Genomic DNA, 24,803 nt, shown 5'->3' with positions numbered 1-24,803 from the left:
ACGGGCATTGTGGCTCACTGCAAAGGTCTGCTCGAATGGGCCTTGCAAGCCATCAATATTAGCCATACCTATTCTTCTACTAGAGAGACATGGTCAACATGATTATACCCGTTACCGCAACAAGGACAACTAATGATGACAAAGGGTGTGGTATGGGCTGCTTCCTTAGGGTTAGCCCTGATGCAGAATGACACTCTCCTCTAAGACTTTGCAAAGGTGTGTAAGGGAAGCCCAGGTAGACAGAGCCTTAAACCATTAGCAGTGTGTTTCAGAAAACTAAGAGATGAGACCACAGACAGCACCATATATCTATGCCCTCACCTTTTTCCTTGAAAGGGGACTTTTCATCCCTTAGTCATCACTGAGCCATAGGCAAAAGACGCTGAGAAAGGACGCTCTCACACACAGGATTACCAACCCCATGTGGAGTTGTTGATACGCATGAGGCCTCACCGATTCTTGAGATCTCTAGAACTTGTAGTGGAAATAGGACACCTTGCCATCTCTGGGAAAATGTTGGCCTAAAGGAAGGTATACTGAACATCATTTTCTTTCCCCTATTCCCAGCAAGGGGAAGTGGGACAATAATCCACAAGACAACGTGAGTTCTTGATCAGACTCAGAAGGCCCTTGTTCTGTCCTTCGGGGTCTTCCTACCTAAAGCCTTAGGACACCAAGGTCATGGGAGAGGGACAGCTGCTTCACTGAAGCTAGCATTTGTGATATCACAATGCTTTGAGTTCAAGGCAACCAATCCTCATTACATCACGCCTGATCAGTACAATTGGCTAGAGTAGTCGTGGATGGGCCAAGAGCACCCCAGGCCGTCCCGAACCGCTGGAGCTGTCTGGGTCTCTCACCAAGGCAGTTTTCGAAGCGAGTCGGAGTTACCTTCTACATGGCCCAATTCATAGTGTTTGGTCGTGATTATCAGCACCAGCCCCCTGGACTCCAGAGAAAGACAAGCATCCACCATTCCATCTTAACCATGACAGGCCAAGAAAAATTCAGGCCTCAAGCAAAGCATCAGGGGAGGATATCTGAGCCCGGCACAAGGATAAGGCCCTCCCACACAATTACAGAGCTTCTGATCAGGAGAAGGCCACACAAGGATAGAAAACCTAACACCCACAACCGTGCCAAAAGCATGTCTAGAGTCTTAAACAGGGAGGACACTAGTACCTCGAGCATCTCCAGAAATTCTGCCAACAAGGCCTCCCTCACTTAAATATTGACCATGCATCAAAGACAGACTCTACACCTTAGGTGTATAACCTTTGGTCCAGGATGGACTCATGTAATTGGAGTCCACAGGATCAAACAGAGAGCATTTTGGAAGAGACCCATAGCCCAAGTGAAGCTATCTGAAAGACTTCCGTGCCCGTTTCAGGAAGACAACTTGTATGTCCAAAAGGACGCATTGAAGAGGATTTGAATGTGGAAGAACCTTGAGCACTCCCTCAGGGTTGAGCAGCTACCCCTGTGGAAATGAATGGAGATGTGGCAGCACAAGCCTGCCTTCGACCTCTCATGACCCTCAGCCAAATGATGTCATGTGATAAGCAAACAGTGCCTGTTATAAAAGATGGGCATGTTATAATGGAGCCAGAAGAGAATGAATATGTGTCAACAAGGGGTCATTAGAGCATGACACACAGCGGATGCTTCAGGTTGGTGAGGAGATCCAGGAAGACAAAAAACAGGAGAATGAACATTGGAGCTCCAAGCGAAGGTCTGGTATTTTAGGATGGTGGGAGGTTCTCTGTACCTAGCTGTCCTCCATAGGAACCTTGGTCCAAATTCAATAAATCATCCTTTGCCCCGAGTCAATTATTGTGCCTGATTTTGTTTTTGTTATCTTGTCAAACGATGCGCTTGCACTTATTAGACAGAGAGACCGAGAGTTCACAATCAGGGGTTAGAGCTGGGAGGGAGAAGCTTACTTTCCCCTGAGCAGAGAACCTGAGACCACAGTCATTGCCAAGACCTTGGAATCATGAGTTGATCTGAAGGCTGCCTCTGAACTGATTGACACATCCTGGGACCCAGCCATTGACTTCTGAGAACCTCGTGGTTCTAGACAAGAACCGCTGCTCAGTCATTTTTCAGAAATGCAGGGGATAAGGGTTTTGGTCTGGGCTCCTGTTGCTTGAGCTATCCGGCTTTCTTCGAGAGCTGGTATAGCATTTCCTCTTGAAGTCAGTGACTGGGCTATGGACCAACTATTCTCCCATACCTATTTGATAAAGTGGATTCCACCATGCCTAGATTTTCCAGGGGTAAATGACACTATGTCTTTTGGTGCTCTGCTTCTGTGGAAGGTGATGGGAGTCCTCTGTGCCTCCGAATGTGGACCTCTGTTTGTGCTACCAGATGAGGGTCATTCCCAGCCCTGATTTCTCAAATCCATGTTCAGCCCTCTTTCCTTCACTCACTCTTACTTCTCCTACAAGAGGCACCTCTTTCAATTCCTGGAGATGATAATTCCCTAAGCTCATTGTCATGTCCCGTCATTCTTCCTTCTCTTTTAGAATTTGCTTCCTTATTTTCTAGACTAGTTCTTCCAGGTCACTCATTGGATCCTCTACTTCGGCCATGTTCCCGGACTTTGCATCCAATCTCCTAAGAATCATCTCTTCAGGAGCTATTTATATTTTTTTATGTTTATCAGTTTATCTCTGTGGTTATCTGATATCTTCTATGTTTTCTGATGTACAGGAAGTATCCAGGCCGCTGCTTTCTATACCCCATTGGGCGTGTTCTATGTAGAATTTTTTCTCTGATTGACTAGACGTGATCATTTCCTGTTCCTTTACCTTGGCATCAGTTAATTCTTCCATCTTTGCCTTGGATATAAGTCTCTCTCTTCCTCTCCGTATTCTGAAAGCTCATTCTTTTTCCATCCTGAGGTTAATCTCTTTAAGAAGAGGAAATCCGGGAGTGACCAAGTGCTGGCCCTTAAGGGATGATGGGTGTTTCTGTGTGTGTGTGTGTGTGTGTGTGTGTGTGTGATGCATGCCATCTGCTGTTGTGTTGTGGCTGACCCTGTCCTTGAGACCAGTCAACTGCAAGGGCCCTCCTTACCTGGCGTTTGGTGTGTTTGGGGCCTGGACTGAATATGCTGAGGTTTCACTTAGTAGGATCAGGTGTGCGTGTGAAAGGAGACATTCCACAATATAATGCAGGCCTGCAGAATGCTGTGTTCAGAAGAGACCATGTGATCAAGGCATTCTTGTGTTCTCCTTGGACTAAGCATCTTGGACTGAGGAAGGCAGTCCTCCAAGTGTTCCACAGTTGTGTTTTCTTGTCGGCAGGGTAGGCAGCAAATGTCTCACCAGTCTGTCTTGGCCATTAGCTCGGTCATGTTGTTAGTGGTTTGAGAGCCGAACATTTCTTATGCACCCATTGAATCATTTCCACAACACTGCCTCTCACGGATGCACTGCCAGGACCCACTCTCCTCCAACTACATCTCCTGGTATTGTTTCTGATTATGGTCTCCAGGCTGTCTGCACCTGGTTGCTTGTTGGTGTCCCCTGCAAGTAAAACACGGTGTTCTTTCGAGTTGATTTCTGCCAAGCCTGCTGATCTGAAAACTCCAGCCCTCAGGAATTGTGTTGTCAAGAACTCAGACCCTCTGTTCATCACAGCCAATTGCACTGGGAAACAGGTTCCTTGTGGGTTCCCAGTGTGCCCTGTTCTCCTGTGCCTTTGTCCTTTGCATGGGATCACTGCCCTCTGATGCACGAACCACCCAATTCTCCCATGAGCCATGTCTCCTAACTTCTCCCATAATTTTTGCGAACTCTACTCTCTTACTCTGTGGAGTTTACTGTGTAGGCTTCATGTCAATTTCCACCCCGCTTCTGTTATTGTGTCATCTTCCTTTTGCCTTCATGGCCTAATACAAGCACGAGGTTATTAGACACTACTACCATCTACTGTCCTCCATGTCACCGGAAATTCTTACTGGGACTTAAGCTAGAATGAATTCTTCCACATGTCTCATGTGAGAGGCTTGCATAGAGCTTTGGGCTCTGTCATATCTATCTTTCTCAGAAAGAAAACAAACAGGATGGAATGTGAGTGGTCAAGGCATGTCAAATTGAATTGCTAACCTTAAGAGAACCAATTCCTACCTCTTGAAATTTAATTATAAGTTTTGTGTGAAACACACAGACCACGCCCACATTAAGACATGCACATGCACACACACATGAACACACGCACAGAGAAGACACGTGAAAGATGAGGAGGAGTGAGAAATCGCACTAATGAAGCATCTCCAAAGAAAATACCATAAAATGGAAAGGCACAGTGAATTCAATTCAGAAGTCAACCGAAATGAGAAAGTGAACTTCTTACGTAACAATAATTCATTCAGCATTCAGGACGAAAATCTCCCGTCAATTCAAACATTTTCTAGGTGTGGTTGAAATTACAAAATAAAATAAAACAAACAAACAAAAAAACGAGCAAAGATCCATCAGAAAACAACAAATATTAAACAAGCTCGACCTCTGTTGCCCATCGGAGATTTCCTTTGACTATAAAGATACAAATAGCTTGAAAGTGACGAAATTTGGAAACGTAGGTTATGCTCTTGCCTAGGAGAAGAGAGCCAAAATGTTTGTGCCTATGTCATGTAGAGTGATTTTCTGCTTTGAGAGACAAAAGAGAGCAGAAGGGGTTTTGTCATGATGGAGCATCAAAACATCAGAAACCTGGAAGAACTGCCAACATATATACCAGAACACGGCTGTATAAACGTTGGAAGGATATGAACAGAGAGGAAGGGAGATGGGGACTTTAATCCTATATTGTTAGGGACTATGATATCCACGTTAAGCACAGCACAGATCATTCCGATAAAATGGTGATAAAGAATAACAGACGTCCACATGGGCTCTTGAGACCACCTGAAATTTGGGGACCCATGAGTAAGATTGCCTTTCTGAGGACAATATATATGTTCTTCCCAGCAGCAGACCAACCTTTGTCTATCGCAGTTCATGAGCTCAAGTCCAAATCCAGTCGTAATTCATGGAAGAGTAGTCAAAACCTATATGATCACGAAGGTATGAAAACGGGAAGATATTACTTTCAAATTGGAAATACAGCCATACCCTAAAGGTTGGAAAACACAACACACTCACGAACTACAATGAATGCAAGAAAGAAAATCCAAAGAAAATGCAGAAAGAGCCATAAACAAAGGAATGTCAAGAAACTTAAGCAGTGATGCCAAAACATTTTATTGGGAAACCATAAAGGGTTAAACGCATGCATTTCCAAAATTTAAAAAGACCGAACAAAAAAAGAAAAAAAAAGGATCCTAACTGGACGCTTGAAGGAACAAGTAGAAGAAGAGACGAACTACAAGTTAACAGAAAAAATGAAATCATACATATGATTATCGAAATGAAGGAAACACAAATAACCAATAGAAAAAAAAAATCCGGAGATCTCACACTTCAGTTCTGAAAACATGAACAAACTGCAGAAGCCAAAATGGGATATAGCAGGGAGACAAGCACAAAGCTGAAAGTATGAAACCACATGACAACCTGTAGAAAGGAAAAAAAGAATAACCTAAGAGGCACATACACACATTTATGCTAGCAAATCCAAGACCCGAGAGAAAAGGTTAAATTCCCAGACACATAGAAACTCCCACGATTAGGTCAGGAAACCTACAAAGTATCAGCTCTCTAGTAGTGATTGAAGCGTTTGAAGCAGTAATCAAACACCTGCCGGCACACAGAAAGCCAGGTCCAAGTCATTTTCCTGGGCCACTTTTCTAGGTATTTAGTGAAGTCAATGTCATGTCTTCTCATCAACTTCAGAGATGGAAGAGGCGGGTAGACTCTAATTTACAAGGATAAGGACCCAATTCAGATAAGGACATTTTAGGAAACAAATCCCATGCCATTTCAATAAGGAAAGATAATAAAAAATATAATTCTTTCCTTTTCTCCCTCTGTCTTCTTTAGGTTTTGAAAGGGTCACATAGTTTTTCTCTGAATTTTTTTGATGAAAATTTTAGAATTCTTCTTGGAATTTTTTTGTCATTTTTTTTCACACAGTATTCATGAATCCTTTAGTTTCATATGCTACCTAGTGCTTTTCCTCATATATGCCACAGATCCTGAACACCCATTAAGCATTTCACTTATTTCCTGCATGTGTCTCTTCTCTGTAACCCTCAGCTTGGTTCTCAGAGTCCTGAGTCACTCTTGGTGGGTCTCCTTCTCTGCATTCTTCCCATTCAGTTTTCCTTTACATTACTTAGGGCCAAGGTATTCCTCCTGAGGAACATATTGTGGAAAGCTATAAGATATTTCCATTGGTCTGCCTGTCTTTTCCATTCCAATCACCCAGACATGGGACGTTCATGTCAAGGTCCAGAGGTTCATCCTCCCCTATGGCTGAGGAATACTCTATTACCAAGATGGACCACACCTTCTTCATCACTAGTCTGCAAGGACCTTGAGGCTCAGTCCACAGTTCTGCTCAAGTGGGCTTTGCAAGCCATCGATATAGGCCGTCCCTTTCCTTTTGACTAAAGAGACTTGGTCAACATGTCTATACCCGTTCCACTACAAGTACAGTTAACTAGTGATGACAACAGGTGTGGTCCAGGCCTCTTCCCGAAGAGTTAGCTCTGATTCAGAATGTCACTTTCCTCAAAGACTTTGCAAAGTTAAAAGAAAGCCAGGTAGACAGAGCCGTAATCCCTTAACCTTGTGTTTCAGAACTCTAGGAGATGAGGACAAAGGCAGCACCATATACCCATGCCCTCACCTTTTTCCTCAAAAAGGGACTTTCTGTCCGTTAGTCATCACTGACCCGTTGGGAAAAGACACTGACAATGGACTTGCTCACCCACAGGATGACAAACCCCACAGAGAGCTGTTGGAACCGAAGATGCCTCACTGTTTCTTGAGATCTAGAAATTGTACTGGAAATAGGACACCTTGCTGTCTCTGGAGAAATGTTGGCCTAAAGGAAGGTATAATGAACGTAATTTTTTTCCTATTTGTCTAGAAAGGGGAAGTGGGACATTAACCCACAAGACAACCTGATTTCCAGATCAGACTCAGAGGGCTCTTGTTCTGTCCTTCCCGGGGCTTCCTACCTAAAGTCATAGGATACTAAGGTTATGGGAGAGGGACAGCTGCTTCAGTGACTCAGCATCTGTGATGTCACAATGCTTTGAGGTCAGGGCAACCACTCCTCATAAACCCATGCCTGATCACTACACTTGGTTGGAGTATTCATGGGTGTGCCAATAGGACCCCAAGCCATCCCAAACCGCTGAAGCCGCCTGGGTCTCTCACCAAGGCAATTTGTGAAGCGAGTCAGTATAACCTTCTCCATGGCCTGATTCATAGTGTTTGGTCCTGACTGTCAGCACCAACCCTCTGGATTCCGGAGAAAGGCAAGAATCCACCATTCCATCTTAGACAGGAAAGGTCAAGTAACAATCAGGCCTCAAGCAAACCTCAGGGGAGGGAATCTGAGCCCTGCACAAGGGTTAGGCCCTCGCCCCAAAACACCAATCTTCAGTACAGGAGAAGTGCCACCCAAAGAAAGCTCAAAGGGAACACCCCCAATCATGACATAGACATGTCTGCAGTCTTCAACAGTGCAAACACAAGTGTTAGGGTTTTTAATCAAAGGAGCAAGACTGATAAATGCGAAGGTCAAGCAAAGCTTAATTTCATCCAAACATCGAGAATCATATTGACTGCTCAGGGCCTTCTCTTCCAAATTCGACCCCCTCCAGCATCACAGACTAACATGTATAGATGTAGTTTAGCTGGGCTATACACAGGTGGCCTTGAGATTGCAATACACAGAGAAAACTGCACAGTGGTGCTACGTCTGCCAGACATAGAAAAAAACTGCTAGTAACACACGGATGGACAATTGAATCTCAATTTACCTAGTAGATATAAGCTTCCCACTGAGTGGATATCCTCATCTGGCCTGACCTGCCCTTATATCTAGGCTTTGAGAGTAAATACCTTTGGGAGGGGCAGTATCAATCTAAATTTACTGTATGAGGTCAATCTATGTATACTGCATAAACACAAAATGATTCCCTCTAGTCACCCAGGCTCTTACATTCCTCCCTATTCTTTGGAGATTAGTCAATCCTTGACTTTTCATCCAGGTCTACATGCTCTGGTTATAAAGGGTTAATTAAGCATGTAATTCTAACATTTTTATTGCTCTCATTTTCTTTTGTACATGACACTAGTGTACAGAAGGCTGTATATTTACACTAGTGTAAATGACACTAGTTTACAGTCGGCTGATGAGTTAACCATTTACCGCTTCATAGAACCCTTTCCATTTTTTTTTTCTAATTTCCTTTATCTAATTAACTACCTATACTTTACATAAACAGGTAGAAATAGGAGCAACAACAAACTCATAGTCTTTTCAGTCTTAGATTTAGTCCACTGTGAGCAGGATCTTTGGCTGTGGCTTCCACCTTTGGGGGTCATCTTCATCCTTGGCTCATTTGATGTGACATGCCTGAATCCAGGCCCTGATGCATTCTACTTTTACTGCTGTGGTGTGGTCAGGGTAACAGTAAAATGTCCCATCCAGCAATGCTCCAAGCTCCCCACTTGATAATGTCATATCCAAACCAAGTGATTGGGTTGGAAAGGATGTGGTTCCACCTCCGTCTCCATACCAGTGTGGGCAGTCTGGATCCCTGCATTTTTTTTAAATACAGACTGTAATGCCTGCAGGGACTGGAGTACAGACTGATCAGTCATTTCTGTTAGGGCAACCTTTTGTAGCCAAGGACAGAGCGGGAGCAGGGGTTCTCCCAAACATTTCCAATGGGGCCACCCTGTTTAAATAGTGTGTACATCTTGCCCTGAGCAGGGTGAAAGGAAGGAGATACACCCATCCACTGCCCGTCTCCAGGGTTAGTTGTGACAAGGTCTCTTTAAGAGTCCGGATCATTCTCTCTACATGCCCAGAACTCTGGGTCTGATAGTCACAATGTAGTTTCCAATTTGTGCCCATGGCCTCGGCCAATTCCTGTGAGACTGAACTCAAAATGCAAGGCCATTGTCTGACCCAATCGTGAGAGGCAGCCCAGACCTAGGAATTATTTTTCTTGTAGCTTTCTGGCTACCACTCCTGCCATCTCATGTTTCTTGGAAAAAGCCTCAACCTGGCCTGAAATGGTATCTACAAAAACTAACATATACTTGTCCCCATATTTTCCAGGTTTTATTTCTGTAATATCTATTTTCCAATACATTTCTGGTACACTACCTCTTTGTCTTTTCCCTCTTCCAATTATAGTTCCTCACACATTAACTGCCCGGCACTGAGCACATCTATCAACTATATCCTGAACCATACACCATAATTTAGAAGCCTGGAATTGCTTGCCTTTAAGTTCCTTGAGATTGAGTGACCCCAGGTGAGTACCCTAATGTATCTGGTCTATTAACTTCTTACCTAGTTTTTGAAGAAGAATTAAATTTCCTCTTTTAGTTTTAGCCCAGTACCCTTTATAATATAATTTAGCCATTTTAGTAAATACTTTAAATCTTCCTCTGAATACTCCAGTTTATCTGGAAGGGATAGATCCAGGTGTGTAACCAGCTCTTGCATTGTTTCTCAGCCTGCCTGCTTTAAATCTCAATCTGATAGGGGCGCCTGGGTGGCTCAGTGGTTTGGGCTGCTGCCTTTGGCTCGGGTCATGATCTCAGGGTCCTGGGATCGAGCCCCGCATCGGGCTCCCTGCTCCGCAGGAAGCCTGCTTCCCTCTCTCTCTCTCTCTCTGCCTGCCTCTCTGCCTACTTGTGATCTCCGTCTTTCAAATAAATAAATAAAATTAAAAAAAATAAAAAATAAATCTCAATCTGATATTTGGTTTCCTTTTGAAATGAGATCAGTCCCCTTTTGGTGTCACAAGAAATGCATAACAGCCACCTCTTTTGGGTCCCAATATTTCTCTTCTGTTTTAATTCCCTTTTGTTCTGCTGTTAATAGTCTCCTTCCTTTGTAAGTAGCTCCATGTATATGGAGAGTAGCAAAGACATACCTGTGGTCCGTATTGATGTTGGTGGTTTTACCTTTAGCCATCTCCAGTGCTTTAGTGATTTCAATCAGTTCTGCTTGTTGTGCCGAAGTTCCATGTGGCAGGGTGCTGCCCAGAATTCCAGCTAAGGATAAACTACCACAAACCTCAAATACCTCACATAACTCTTTCCATGAACAGAGACATCTCTGCATCTGGGAAGGGCATGTCTCTGAGATCCAGTCTTATTCCTGTGACTTGGTTTAGGACCTCCCCACAGTTGTGTGGATGGTCAGCCAGCTCCTCTGAGAGCAGTGTGGCTGGATTTAGCACCACTGGTGGCTCTGAGATCACTCTTGGTTTGTTGAGGAGAAGGGCCTGATACCCTGTCACTCTTGTGTTTACCATCATCAGTCGGTTGGAGTCTATGAAGGTCCGCGATAGTGTGTGTGGTGGTCAAGAAGAGATTTTGGCCTAATGGTCTAGCATTATATCTCATTTGGTTAAGACCTACATGTCCAAGAATTTAATTCCATTTGTCATTCAAGCAACCCTTCACAGTTTTAGGTTACCAAAGACTTTGGAAGCCACTTTAACAATTACCCATTAAAACCTTGAGACAGACAAATAACTATCTCCACTTCAGATGCCATGCTTCCCGCCAACAAGGGGAAGGGGCTATGCAGTCCACATCAAGCCAGAAAAGGCAAAGAATTCCCCAAAACAAAGGGGGTTTTAGCAGCTGCTTTTGAATATTTTTTAAAGTCTTTGGCTCAAGGTCGGTTCATCCCACAGTGCCCGTTCTGCTTACCAAAAGTGGTCCATTAGGCACTCATATTCCACGTTCATTTCCAATGAGCATAAGCATTGGACACCTTAACTCACTCTTAGACTAACTCCAGTTGGCTAAAGTCATAGCCCTTAACACACGAAATGAGTGAGTGAGAAGCCTCACATCTATTATGAAGAACAGAGAGATGAAAGTCAGAGTCCCTTTACTCTCTGCTTGCCCCATTCCTTCAATCATAACAAACAATACAACAGACAAAAAAAAGGACCAGGCAAAGACAACCGTAGGCCCAACGAATCTTACCAATAACCTGCCACTGGTGGGACTTTTTTTATCCCTGATCGCCAAGGAAAACTCGAACACCCAAATCACCCAGGGGGACTTGAACACCCTGAATGTCTAGGGGGACTTGAACCCCTGGAGTTCGCCTAGGGGTATTTGAACCCCCTTTAACCGCCAAGGGGAACTCGAGCCCCCTGACCATCTAGGGGGACTCTAACCCCCTGAAAACCCAGGGGGACTTGAAACCCCATATGATCTACCAGCAGAGGATGGGGCATCTCCGCATCCACACCAGCTCTGGGGAGCATGGCTGCTGCCAGCTTCTACACTGGGCCATACCCTGCAGATCCATGCAGGATCCCATGATCTTACCTCCAGAGGCTTTTCCAAAAATTCCAATGCTGGCTCAGTTCTCATCATTTGAATTCGGGTGGCCCTCCAAATATAGGGTCCTTATTAAAGGAGCGAGAATGATACAAAGTGAATGTCAAGCAAACGTTAATTTTGCACAAATCAACGAGAATCATATTGACCGGTCAGGGCCTTCTCTTGCAAAGAGGCGACCCCTCCCAGCCTCACAGACTAACATTTATAGCGGTAGTTTAGCCAGGCTATACAGAGGTGGCCATTGAGATAACAATACAGAAAAAACTGCACAGTCGTGCTAAGTCGGCTACACCACAAAACCAAAAATGCTAGGTAACACATGGGTGGACAATTGGATCTCAATTTACCCTAGTAGGTATATGCGTGCCCCTCTAATGGGATGTCTTCACCTGGTCTGATTCACCCTGTATCTAGGCTTTGAGAGTAAGCTCCTCTGGGAGGAGTATGGTCAATTTACTATATTGCATGGGTTCAATATAAGTTTATTGCAGGAACACAAAATGACTCCCTCTGGCCTAGCACCCCTTATAACGAGTACCTGTAGCGTGTCTAGAAATCAATCCAAAATGACTTCCAAATCTTCAAAACTGACGATGTACCAAAGGCATATTCTACATTCTAGTACCTTAGGTCCAGAATGGACTCATGTACTTGGAGTCCACAGGAGCAATAATGGAGCAGTTGGACAAGACCCATAGCCCAAGTGAAGCCATCTGAAAGACTTCCATGCCCGTTTCAGGAAGACAAATTGTATCTTCAAAAGGATGCATTGAAGAGGAATCAAATGACAAAGAACCTGGAGCATTCCCACAGGGTCCTGCAGATACCCCCTGAAGAAGTACATGTAGATGTGACAGCACAAGCCGGCCTTCACACTCTCATGAACATCCCCCAAATGGTTTCATCGGATGAGCAAACAGTGCCTCTTGTGGAAGATGGGCGTGTTCTAATGGAGCCGGCAGAAGATGAACAGTGGGTCAACAAAGGGCCATTACAGAGCCACAGACAGTGTATGGAACAAATTGGTGAGGATATTCAGGAAGACAAGGAACTAGAGAATGAACATTGGAGCTCTGGGCGAAGGTCTGGCATTTGAGGATGGTGTAAAGTTCTCTGAACCTGGCTGCCTTCCATAGAGATCTAGGTCCAAATTAAAGAAAACATCCCCGGGCCACAGTCAATCCTTGTACCCTGGTTATCTTTTCATCTTTTTGTCAAACAATGCACATGCACATATTTGACAGAGAGACAGAGAGATCACAATCAGGGTGTAGAGCTGGAGAGGGAAAAGCTGACTTACCCCTGAGCAGGGAACCTGAGACCAGAGTCGATGCCAAGACCCTGGGATCATGAGTTGAGCGGAAGGCCGCCTCTGAAGTGATTGACACAAACCATGACACAATCTTTGACTTCTGAATACGCCCTAGTTCTAAACGTAAACCACTGATCTGTCATTGTTCACAAATGCAGGGGAAATGGATTTTGGCTTGGGCTGGTGTTGCTTGATCTATCAGGCCTGCTTCGAGAGCTGGTATAGTTTGTCCTCTTGAGGTAAGTGACTTGGCTATGTATAAACTATACTCCCACGCATATTTAGGTAAAGAGAATTCCTCCATTGATAGCTTTTGCAGGGGGAATGAAACTATGTCTTGTGGTTTTATGCTTCTGTGGATGGTGATGCGAGTCCTCCTTGCCTCTGAATCTGGATCTCTGTTTCTGCTCCCAGATGAGGGACAGTTTTAGCTCTGAATTCTCAAATCCATGTTCAGCCCTCTTTTTTTTCTCTCACTCCTATTTCTCCTACAATGAGCACCTCTTTCTATTCCTTGGAGTCGATGACTTTCCTAAGCTCATTGTCATGTTTCATCATTCTTCCTTCTTTCTTTGGATTTACTTCCTTATTTACCAATCTTTTTCTGCCAGGTCAAAAATTTGGTCCTTTGCTTGTGCCAGCTTCTTGGACTTTTCCTTCAGTCTGCTACCAATCTTTTCTTCAGGAACTCTTTATTTATTTTATTATTTATTTTATTTTATTTTATTTTATTTTATTTATATCAGTTTAATCTATGTGGTTTGAGACTCCCTGATATCTTTCTGCTTTCAATCCTCCATTGGGCGTGTTATATGTGAGGTTTCACTCCGATTACCTGGCCATGATCATTTCTGTCTCCTTCTTGGCAACAATTGGTTCTTCCATCTTTGTCTTGGATATAGGTCTCTGAATTTTTCTCAGTATTTGAAAAATCAATTCTGTTTTTTATCCTGATGGTAATTTCTTAGAAATTAGAGATCATGGAGTGCACAAGGGCTGGTCCTTGAGGGAGTCTCGGGTATGTGTGTGTGGCATTCATGCCCTCTGCTGTTGTATCATAGCTGTCCCCTGTCCTTGAGACCAGTCATCTGCAGAGGCTCTCTTTGCCAGCATTTTGTTGTGTTTGGGTCTGGGATGAATAGAATGAGGTTTAGCTTGTTGGGATCTGGTGGGCCTTTGAAAGGGGAAATTCAACCTACACAAAAGAATGAAGACCAGTAGTTTCTGTGGTCAGGGGACAGCCTGTGGACAGGGCATTCATCTAGTCCCCTTTGGGAGAATCTGTTCTCTTAAAATAAAGCAAGTTGGACTGAGGAACAGAGTAACCTATGTGTTCCATGGTTAGAATTTCGTGTTTGCAGGAGAGGCAATTAAAGCCCTCACCATCCTATCTTGGGCAAGTAGCTCGGTCTTGATGCTGCCTGTGCGAGACCCGAAATTTCTTTTGCCCCCATCAAATCATCTCCAAGAACATTGCCTCTCACAAATGTACAGCCAGAACCCACCATCTTCCCACTGTGTCACCTGGTATAGTCTCTAATCGTGGTTTCTAGACTGTCTTCACCTGGCTATTTGTTGGTGTTCTTTGCCAGAGAAATACAGTGTTTTTTTGAGTTGATATGCCAAGGCTGTTGATCTAAAATATCCCGGCCTCAAGGCCCTTTGTTGGCATGAAGTAGTACGATTCAGACCCCCTGATGTTCAGAATCAATATAATTGGAGAACGTACTCCTTGTGGGTTCCAAGTGTGCTCCGATCTCTTGTGGCTTTGTCAATTGCATTGTCTCACTGCCTCCTAAATTACCAAATTCCAACTTTCCCCCTAAACCATGTCTCCAATCTTCTCCCATAGTGTTTGCAACTTATTCTCTCTTTTTCTATGGAGTTTGCTTTGTAGGCTCCAGTTCATTTCTACCATGTTGAAGTTGATGTGGTAATCTTCCTGTTGTGTTCCTGGCTAAAGACAAGTCTGGAGTGCAAGACACTACTACCATCTCACTGTCCTGAAAAAGCCCCAAAGAATCTTACCCAGCTATAAGCAAGAATGAATTCTTGCCACTTGCCTCATGTGGCAGAATTGTGGAGAGCATTAGCCTACGTCCCATCTATCAGTCCCAGAAAGACAAATAACATACAATTTCACTCTCTCATGACTGTCAAGAGACATATGAAAAATCAAGGGAAAAAGGGACAAACAATACGACACTAACCAGGCACACAAAATGTGGTGTTTGTTGAGGTCAGGTTTGAGAGAATATGTGTTTATCAAAGAGGACAAAAGATGACATTCTTTGTAGGAAATGTGGCTGAAAGTTAGGGAATGTGAGTTTTCAATGCATTACAAATTGAATTGCTATCCATTAAATACCGACTTCCTATCTCCATCAATTTAATTATAATTGTATTTGAAACACACTCAGACAGCACACACACACACACACACACAAACACACACACACACACACACACAGATAAGACACACAAAGATGGGGAGGAAGTGAAGAATAGCACTAATGAAGCAAACCTAAAAGAAAAGAACTGAGAGAAAAGGATAAATTCCAAGACACATATTCACTCCAAAGGTTAGGTCAGGAAAGCTACAAAATCTCAGCTCTGTAGTAGTGACTAAAGCGTTTGAAGCAGTAATCAAACCCCTGTCAACGCACAGATGGTGAGGTGCAAATCATTTCATGTTCAACTCTTCTAAACATTTAGGGAAGGCAATGCCATTTTCTTCTCATGGATTCCACAAATGGAGGAGTTGGATGAACTCTAATTTACTAATATAAAAACCCAATTAAAATAATGACATTTTAGGAAATAAATTATATTCCATTTCAATAATTAAACATAATAAAAATATAATTCTTTCCTTTTCTCTGTCTGTCTTCACCTGCATTAGAAAGGGCCAGCTTGTTTTTGTTTTATTATTTTGTACTGTTGAGGAAGCCACCCTGTCATCCATCATCCATTTTTGACAGAGTATTTACTGATGCTTTAGTTCCATATATGACCTAGTACTCCTCCTAATATATGCCAGAACTCCTCAACACCCATTAGCTAGATCCCTCATTCCCTGCATGTCTCTTTTTATCCTTGACTCTCAGCTTGATTCCTCAGAGTTCTGAGTTACTCCTGGTTTGTCTCCTTCTCTGAGTTATCCCCCTTCAGTTTTTCCTTCTTTCTACTAAGGACCGTGGTATTCCTCCTAGGGTACATATGAGAGAAGCCATATGATATTTCCTTTTGTCTCCTTGCCCTTTTCATTTCACAAACCCAGTCCTGTGGCATTCATGTCAGTGCAAGAACCATGAGTTCATTCTCCCTAATGGCTGAGAAATACTTGTTGCCAATATGGACCACACCTTCTTTATCCACTAGTCTTTGCAAGGACATCGCAGCTCAATCCTCAGTTCTGTTCAAGTGAGCCTTGCAGGCCATCGATATAGGCCATTAATTTTCCTTTGATTAAAGAGACTTGGTCAACAGGGTTATACCCATTAACACAGTAGTTAGAAATAAATAATGGTAACAGGGTGTGCTTTCCATTGTTCCTCCTTAAGGATTAGTTATTATGTATAATGTCACTCTGCATCCAAAGGATGACACACCTCAGAAAGATGCGATGATATACAAGAAACCTTGTTGTTTCTAATACCTCTAGAAATTTCAGAAGAAATAGGAAAACTTTGCCATCTCTGGAAAAAGGTTGGCCTAAAAAAACTTTTTCCTGGGCCACTCTTCTAGGTATTTAGTGAACTCATTGTCATGTCCTCTCATTAAATCCAGAGATGGAAGAAGCGGGTAAACTCTAATTCACAAGGATAAAGACCCAATTCAAAGAAAGACATTTTAGGGAACCAATCACATGTCTTTTCAATAAGAAAATATAATAAACAATATAATTCTTTTCTTTTCTCCCCGTAACTTCCTTTGATTTTGAGAGGGCCACATTGTTTTCCTGTGAATTGATGTTGTTGTCGTTGATGTTCTGTTGAGTAAGCCTGCCTATCATCCATCATCCGTTTTTGACAGATTATTCACGGATGCTTTAGTTGCATGGACCCTAGTGCTCCTCCTAATATATGCCACAACTCCTGACCAACCATTAAGCAGTTATCTTTTCGGTAACCCTCAGAGGGATTCTCACAGTCCTGGTTCACTCCTGGTGGGGCTCGTACTCTGACTTCTTTCCCTTCAGTATTCCCTTCCTTTTCCATTTCCCAAAAGCAGGGCATGGGAAATTCATGTCAAGGCAAGGTCCAAGGGTTCATTCACTTCGACGGCAGAGGAATACTGTGGTGCCTAAATGGACGCAAACTTTCTGATCCACTTGTCCTTGCAAAGGCATTGTGCCTCACTCCAAAGGTCTGCTCGAATGGGCCTTGCAAGCTGTTGGTATAGGCCGTCCCTTTCCTTCTGACTAAAGAGATTTGGTCCACATGTCTACACCCGTTACCACAACAGTACAGTTATCTAATAATGACAACTGGTTCAGCCAAGGCCTCTTCATTGAGAGTTATCTTTGATGCAGAAGGTCACTCTCCTCGAAGAATTTGCAAAGTTATTTAAGGGAAAGCCAGGTAGACAGAGGCCTCATCCCTTAGCTGCATGTTTCAGAAGACTAGGAGACGAGGCCACAGACGGCACCATATATCGAGGCCCTCACCTTTTACCTCAGAAAGGGAATTTCCGTATTTTAGTCATCACTGACCCATAGGCAAAAGACGCTGACAAAGTAAGCTCACACCCACAGGACTACAAACCCCTTGGAGAGCTGCTCATACCCACGAGGACTCACCTTTTCTTGAAATATCTAGAAATAGTAGTGGAAAAGGACACCTTGCCATACTCCGGGGATATGTTGGACTAAAGGAAGGTATACTGAATATCATTTTCCTTCCTCTCTGTCTCCAGAAAGGGCAGGTTGGGAATTAACCCACAAGACATCGTGAATTCTTGATCAGGTTCAGAGGGCTCTTGTTCTGTCCTTCCCGGGGCTTCCTACCTAAAGCCATAGGACACCAAGGTCATGGGAGAGGGACAGCTGCTTCAGTAAAGCCAGCATCTGTGATGTCACAAAGCTTTGAGGTCATAGCAACCACTCCTCATCAGCTCAGGCCTAATCACTACACTTGACTGGAGTAGGCATGTTTGGTCCAAGAGGACCCTGAGCCATCCCAAACTGCTGGAGCCCCCTGGGTCTCTCACCAAGGCAGTTTGCGAAGCGAGTCGGTGTCACCTTCTCCATGGCCCAATTTGTAGTGTTTGGTCGTGAGTGTCAGCACCAGCCTTCTGGATCTTAAAGAAGGGCAAGGATCCCTCATTCCATCTCAGACACGACTGGCCAAAAAACTGACAGACCACAAGCAAAGCCTCAGAGGAGGTAAACCGAGCCCTGCATAATGGTGAGACCCTCCCACCAAATCACGGGACTCTGAACAGGTAAAGGGCAACCTAAGGGAAGCTCATAATGAACCCCCGCAACCATGCCTAAGACATGTCTGGAGTCTCCACAGCGAGCACACGAATACCTCGAGCATCTCCAGAAACGGTGCCAACAAGACCTCCCAAACTTCCAAAAAGACCATGCATCCAAGGCAGACTCTACACCCTAGAACCTTAGGTCCAGGACGGACTCATGTTCTTGGAGTTCACATTAGCCAACAGAGAGCTTGTTGGAAGAGACCCATAGCCCAAGTGAAGCCATCTGAAAGACTCCCATGCCCGATTCAGGAAGACAACTTGTATGTCCAAAAGGAAGCATTGAAGAGGATTCAAATGTGGAAGAACCTTGAGCACTCCCTCAGGGTGGAGCAGTTACCCTCTGTGGAACTGAATGGAGATGTGGCAGCACAAGCCTGCCTTCACCATCTCATGACAATCCCCCAAATGGTTACATGCTATAAGAAAACAGTGCCTCTTGCAGAAGATGGGCATGTTCCAATGGAGACTCGAGAGGATGCACAATGTGTTAACAAGTGGTCAGTACAGCGTGACAGACAGCGGATGCTGCAGGTCGGTGAGGAAATCCAGGAAGGCAAAGAACAGGAGAATGAACAAGGGACCTCCGAGCGAAGTTCGGGCATTTTAGGATGGTGGGAGGTTCTCTGTACCTGACTGCCCTCCATAAGAACCTAGGACAAATTCAATAAAATATCCTTTGGCCACAAACAATTATTGTGCAATGTTTTTGTCTTTGTTATCTTGTCAACGTGCACATGCACGTATTGTTCAGAGAGGCAGAGAGATTCCAATCGAGAGGTGGAGCTGGAGAGGGATAAGCTTACTTGTCCCTGAGCAGAGAACCTGAGAACAGAGTCAATGCCAAGACCCTGGAATCATGAGTTGATCTGAAGGCCGCCTCTGAACTGATGGACACAACCCGGGACCTAACCACTGACTTCTGAATACCTCCTGGTTCTAGACAGAACCGCTGCTCTGTCATTGTTCAGAAATGCAGGGGATAAGGATTTTGGCTTGGGCTGGTGTTGATTGAGCTATCCGGCCTGCTTTGAGAGCTGGTATAGCTTTTCCTCTTGAAATCAGTGACTGGGCTATGGACAAACTATTCTCCGATGCCTATTTGCCTAAAGAGAATACCTCCATGCCTAGATTTCCAGGGGGAAATACACTTTGTCTTTAGGTGCTCCGCTTCTGTGGAAGGTTTAGGAGTCCTCTGTGCCTCTGATTCTGGACCATTCTCTGCTCCCAGATAGGGGTCCTTCTCAGCCCCGAGTTCTCCAATCTAGGATCAGCCCTCTTTTTTTTTTTTTCCTCTCACCCTTACTTCACCTAAAAGAGGCACCTCTTTCATTTCCTTGGAGATTCCCTAAGCTCACTATCATGTTCCATCATTCTGCCTTCGCTCTTAGAATTTGCGTCCTCATTTTCTAGACTTGTTCTTTCCGGTCCCTATTTGGATCCTCCACTTCTGCCATGTTCCCGGCCTTTGCATCCAGTCCCTACCAATCTTCTCTTCAGGAATTCTTTAGATGCTTTTATCTTTATCAGTTTTTTCTCTGTGGTTCGAGACTCTCTGATATCTCCTATGTTTTCTGATGTACAGCGAGTATCCAGGCCGCTGCTTTCATCCCCGCATTGGGCGTGTTCTATGTAGAGGTTTCACTCTAATTGCCTATCCGTAATCATTCCTTCTTCCTTTACCTGGACATCAATTGATTCTTCCATCTTTGCATTGGATCTAGGTCTCTGTCACCTCTCTGTATTCGTTAAACTCATTCTGTTTTCTAACCTGAGGGTAATTTCTTTAGGAAGAAGAGACCCGGGAGTGACCCAGGGCTGGCCCTTAATGTTTCTTGAGTACATGCGTGAGTGTGTGTGTGTGTGTGTGTGTGTGTGTGTATGTGTCATGCATGCCACCTGCTGTTTGTGTAGAGGCTGACCCTGTACTTGAGGCCAGTTTTTTGCAGTGCCTCTCCTTTTCAGCCGTTTGGTGTTTTTAGAATTCGGCCTTATTATGCTGAGGTTTAAATTTGTGGGCTCTGGTGTACATGTGAAAGGAGAAATTCCACCAACTCAGCAGAACACAGGCCTGCGGAATGCTGTGTACAGAAGAGAACATGTGGTCAAAGCTTTCTTCTCGTCCCCTATGGGTGAATCTCATCTCCTTGGACTAAGCATCTTGGAATGAGGAAGGCCGTCTTCCAGGTGTCCACGATTGGGATTTCGTGTTGGCTGACTTGGCAGCCTATGTCCTCACCTACCTGTCTTGGCCTGTAGGTCTGTCTTGATGCTACTGTTGTGAGATCCCAAAAATTATTATGTCCACTTTGAGACATCTCCATTAACACTGATGCACTCCATTCACGATGCACTCCCATGACTCACCATTATCCCACTGCGTCTCTTAGCATTATCTCCGATCATTGTCTCCAGGTTGTCTGCCCTTGTTGCTTGTTGGTGTCCAATTCAGGAAAAAGATGGTGTTCTTACATGTCGATGTCTGCCAAGCCTGCTGATATGAAAATTTCAGCCCTACACGCTTGTGTTGTCAAGGACTCGTGCCCTTCAAACCCTCTGTATGTCACAGTCAACGGCACTGAGATCAGGTTTCTTGTGGGTTCCCAGTGTGCCCTGCTCCCCTGTGCCATGGTCCTCTGCATGGTGCACAGCCCTCTGATCCACGAACCAACCAAATATCCCCGGAGCCATGTCTCCAACCTTCTCCCATCATCTCTGAAACTTCCGTTCTCTTTTGCTGTGGCATTTGCCTTGTAGGCTTCAGGTAATTTTCCACCCCACTGCAGTTGTTGTGGTCATCTTCCTGTTGCCTTCATGGCTGAAGACAAGCATGGAGTTCTTAGACACTACTACCATCTTACTGTCCTCCATGTCACCGCAATTCGTACAAAGACATAAGCAAGAAGGAATTCTTCCACATGTCTCTTATGGCAGTCTTGCAGAGAGCTTTGGGCTTTGTCACATCTATCATTCTCAGAAAGACAACAAACAGACAATTTCACTAACTCATGACAGTCAAGAAACATACGAAAAAGCAATGGTTATGGGACAAACAGTATGACTCTAATGCGGAATTCAAAAGGGGGTGTTTGTTGGAAGGCAATTTTGTGAGAACACGTGCTTCTTGAAGAGGACAAGAGATGACATTCCTTGCAGGATATTTCCTGAAACTGATGGAAAGTGAGTTTTCAAGGCATGTCAAATTGAATTGCTACCCATAAGAGACCGAATACCATTCTCTCGCATATTAATAATAAGTGAAATGTGAAACACCCACAGACCACACACACATTAACACATGCACATAAACACACACATGAACACACACAAATATAAGACATGCAAAAGATGGGGAGGAAGCGAGGAATCGTACCAATGCAGCAACCCCAAGAAAATACCACATAGGTGTAAGGCAAATAGAATCCAAGTGAGAAGCCAACCAAAATGAGAAAGTGAACTATTACCAATCAATAATACATTCAGTACTAAGGATTAAAGTCTCCCGTCAATACAAACAGTTTGTAAGAGTCGTTGAAATTCCAAACCAAAAAACAAACAAACAAACAAACAAACAAAAATTTTAGGAAAGATCCATAAGAAAACAACAAATATTAAACAAGCTCGTCCTTGTTATGCCCATAGAAGATTTTCTTCGAATATAAAGATAATCATAGTTTGCATGTGAAGAAATCGGGGGGACGTAGGTTATGCTATTACCAAGGAAAAGAGATCCAAAGTGTTTGTGCCTAAGTCAGCGAGAGTGAGTTTATGCCTTCGAGAGACAAAAGATAATCAGAAGGTATTTTGTCTTGATGGAGCATCAAAACAACAGAAACCTGAAAAAATTGCCAACATATACACCACGAACAAGGGTGTATCTATACGTTAGAAGCCCATGAACAAAGAGGAAGGGAAATGGTGAATTTTATCCAATACTGTTGGGAACTATGATATCCACGTTAAGCACAGGACAGATCATCTGGATGAGAAGGTGCTAAGGAATAACAGACGTCCACATGGGCTGTCGAGACCACCTGAACCTTGGGGATCCATGAGAAAGTTTGGGTCTCTGAGGACAATAAGATATGCTCTTCCCAGCAGCAGACCTAACTTTGTCTATCGCAGGTCAAGAGCTCGATTGCAAATCCAGTCGTAATTCATGGAAGAGAAGGCAAAACCTATCCTGTGCACTTGTGGTCACGAAGGTATGAAAACAGGAAGATATCACTTTCAAATTGGAAATGCAGCCAGACACTAAAAGTGGAAAACAGAACACACTCACACCAAATGAATGCAAGAAAGAAAATCCAATGAAAAAGCAGAAAGAGCCATGAACAAAGGAATTCTAAGAAACTTAGAGGAGGATGCCAAAACATTTTATGGGGAAACCATACAGGGTTAAATGCATGCATTTCCAAAATTTTAAAACACCGAAAAAGAAAGCCACCTAAAAGGACGACTGAAGAAACAAGATGAAGAAAAACCGAACTCCAAAGTTAACAGAAAAATTCAAATCATACATCTGATTACCAAAATTAAGGAAATACAAACAAAAAAAATCAGGATATCTCACACTTGAGTTTTGACAACATGAACAAACTCCGAAGCCATTACTGGGATAAAACAGGGAGACAAGCAAACAGCTGCAATTATGAAACCACATGACAACTGGTAGCAAGGAAAAAAGAAAAACCCAAGAGGCATATTGACACATTTATGCTAGCAAATCCAAGAACTGAGAGAAAAGGATAAATTTGCACACACATAGGAACATCCAAGATTAGGTCAGAAAACCTACAAAATTTCAGCTCTAGTAGTGACGGGAGCATTTGAAGCAGTAATCCAACCCCTGCCAACACACAGAAGGCCAGTTCAAGTCATTTTCCTGGGCCACTCTTCTAGGTATTTAGTAAAGGCGTTGTCATGTCCTCTCATCAAATCCAGAGATGGAAGAGGCAGGTAAACTCTATTTCACAAGGACAAAGACCCAATTCAAAGAAGGACATTTTATGAAACCAATCCCATGTCATTTCAATAAGGAAAGATAATAAACAATATAATTCTTTCCTTTTCTCCCTGTGAGTTCCTTTGGTTTTGAGAGGGCCACATTGTTTTCCTCTGAATTTGTTGTTGCTGTTGCTGTTCTGTTGAGAAAGCCTGCCTAACATCCATCAATCGTTTTTAACAGAGTATTCACGAACGCTTTAGTTGCATGTACGTCCTAGTGTTCCTCCTAATATATGCCACAACTCCCGACCACCCATTAAGCAGTGCTCGTTTCGGTGACCCTCAGCTGGATTCAAGGAGTCCTGAGTCACTCCTGGTGGGGCTCCTTCTCTGACTCTTGCCCTTCAGTATTCCCTTCCTTTTCCATTTTCCAACAGCAGGGCATGGGATATCCATGTCAAGGCAAAGTCCAGGGGTTCATTCACTTCAACAGCAGAGGAATACTGTGGTGCCAAAATGGACCCAAACTTCCTGATCCACTAGTCCTTGCAAGGGCATTGTGTCTCACTCCAATGGTCTGTTCGAATGGGCCTTGCAAGCCATCAGTATACGCCGTCCCTTTCCTTCCCCTTACCACAACAAGTACAGTTAACTAATAATGACAATGGGTTCAGTCCAGACCTTTTCATTAAGAGTTAGCTCTGATGCAGAAGGTCACTCTCCTCGAAGACTTTGCAAAGATATTTAAGAGAAAGCCAGGTAGACAGAGGCCTCATCCCTTAGCCGCGTGTTTCAGAAGACTAGGAGACAAAGCCACAGACGGCACCATATATCAATGCCCTCACCTTTTACTTCGGAACGAGACTTTCCGTACCTTAGTCATCACCGTCCCGTAATCGAAAGGGCTGACAAAGTACACTATCACCCAAAGGATGACAAACCCGACGGAGAGCTGCTCATACCTGCGAGACCTCAACTTTTCTTGAGATATCTAAAAATTGTAGTGGAAAAGGACACATTGCCGTCTCCGGGAATATGTTGGCCTAAAGGAAGGTATACTGAATGTCATTTTCCTTCCTCTATGTCTCCAGAAAGGGCAAGTTGAACATTAAGCCACAAGACTTCCTCAGTTCTTGATCAGGTTCAGAGGGCTCTTGTTCTCTCCTTCCTGGGGCTTCCTCCATAAAGCCATAGGAAACCAGGTTCATGGGAGAGGGACATCTGATTCAGTGAACCCAGCATCTGTGATGTCACAAAGCTTTGAGGTCATAGCAACCATTCCTCATCAACCCAGGCCTGATCACTACACTTGATTGGAGTAGTCATGGGTGGGCCAAGAGGACCCCACGCCTTCCAAACCGCTGGAGCCTCCTGGGTCCCTTACAAGGCAGTTTGTGAAGTGATTCGGTGTCACCTCCTCCATGGCCCAATTAGCAGTGTTTGGTCGTGAGTGTCAGCACCAGCACTCTGGAACTCGGAGAAAGGCAAGAATCCCTCATTCCATCTTAGCCACGACAGGCCAAGAAACTAACAGACCGCAA

Source organism: Mustela nivalis, assembly GCF_964662115.1.
Source record: "Mustela nivalis genome assembly, chromosome: Y".
Classification (NCBI taxonomy): Eukaryota; Metazoa; Chordata; class Mammalia; order Carnivora; family Mustelidae; genus Mustela; species Mustela nivalis.
The sequence above is the reverse complement of the archived record's forward strand: the minus strand, read 5'-3'. Positions refer to the sequence as shown.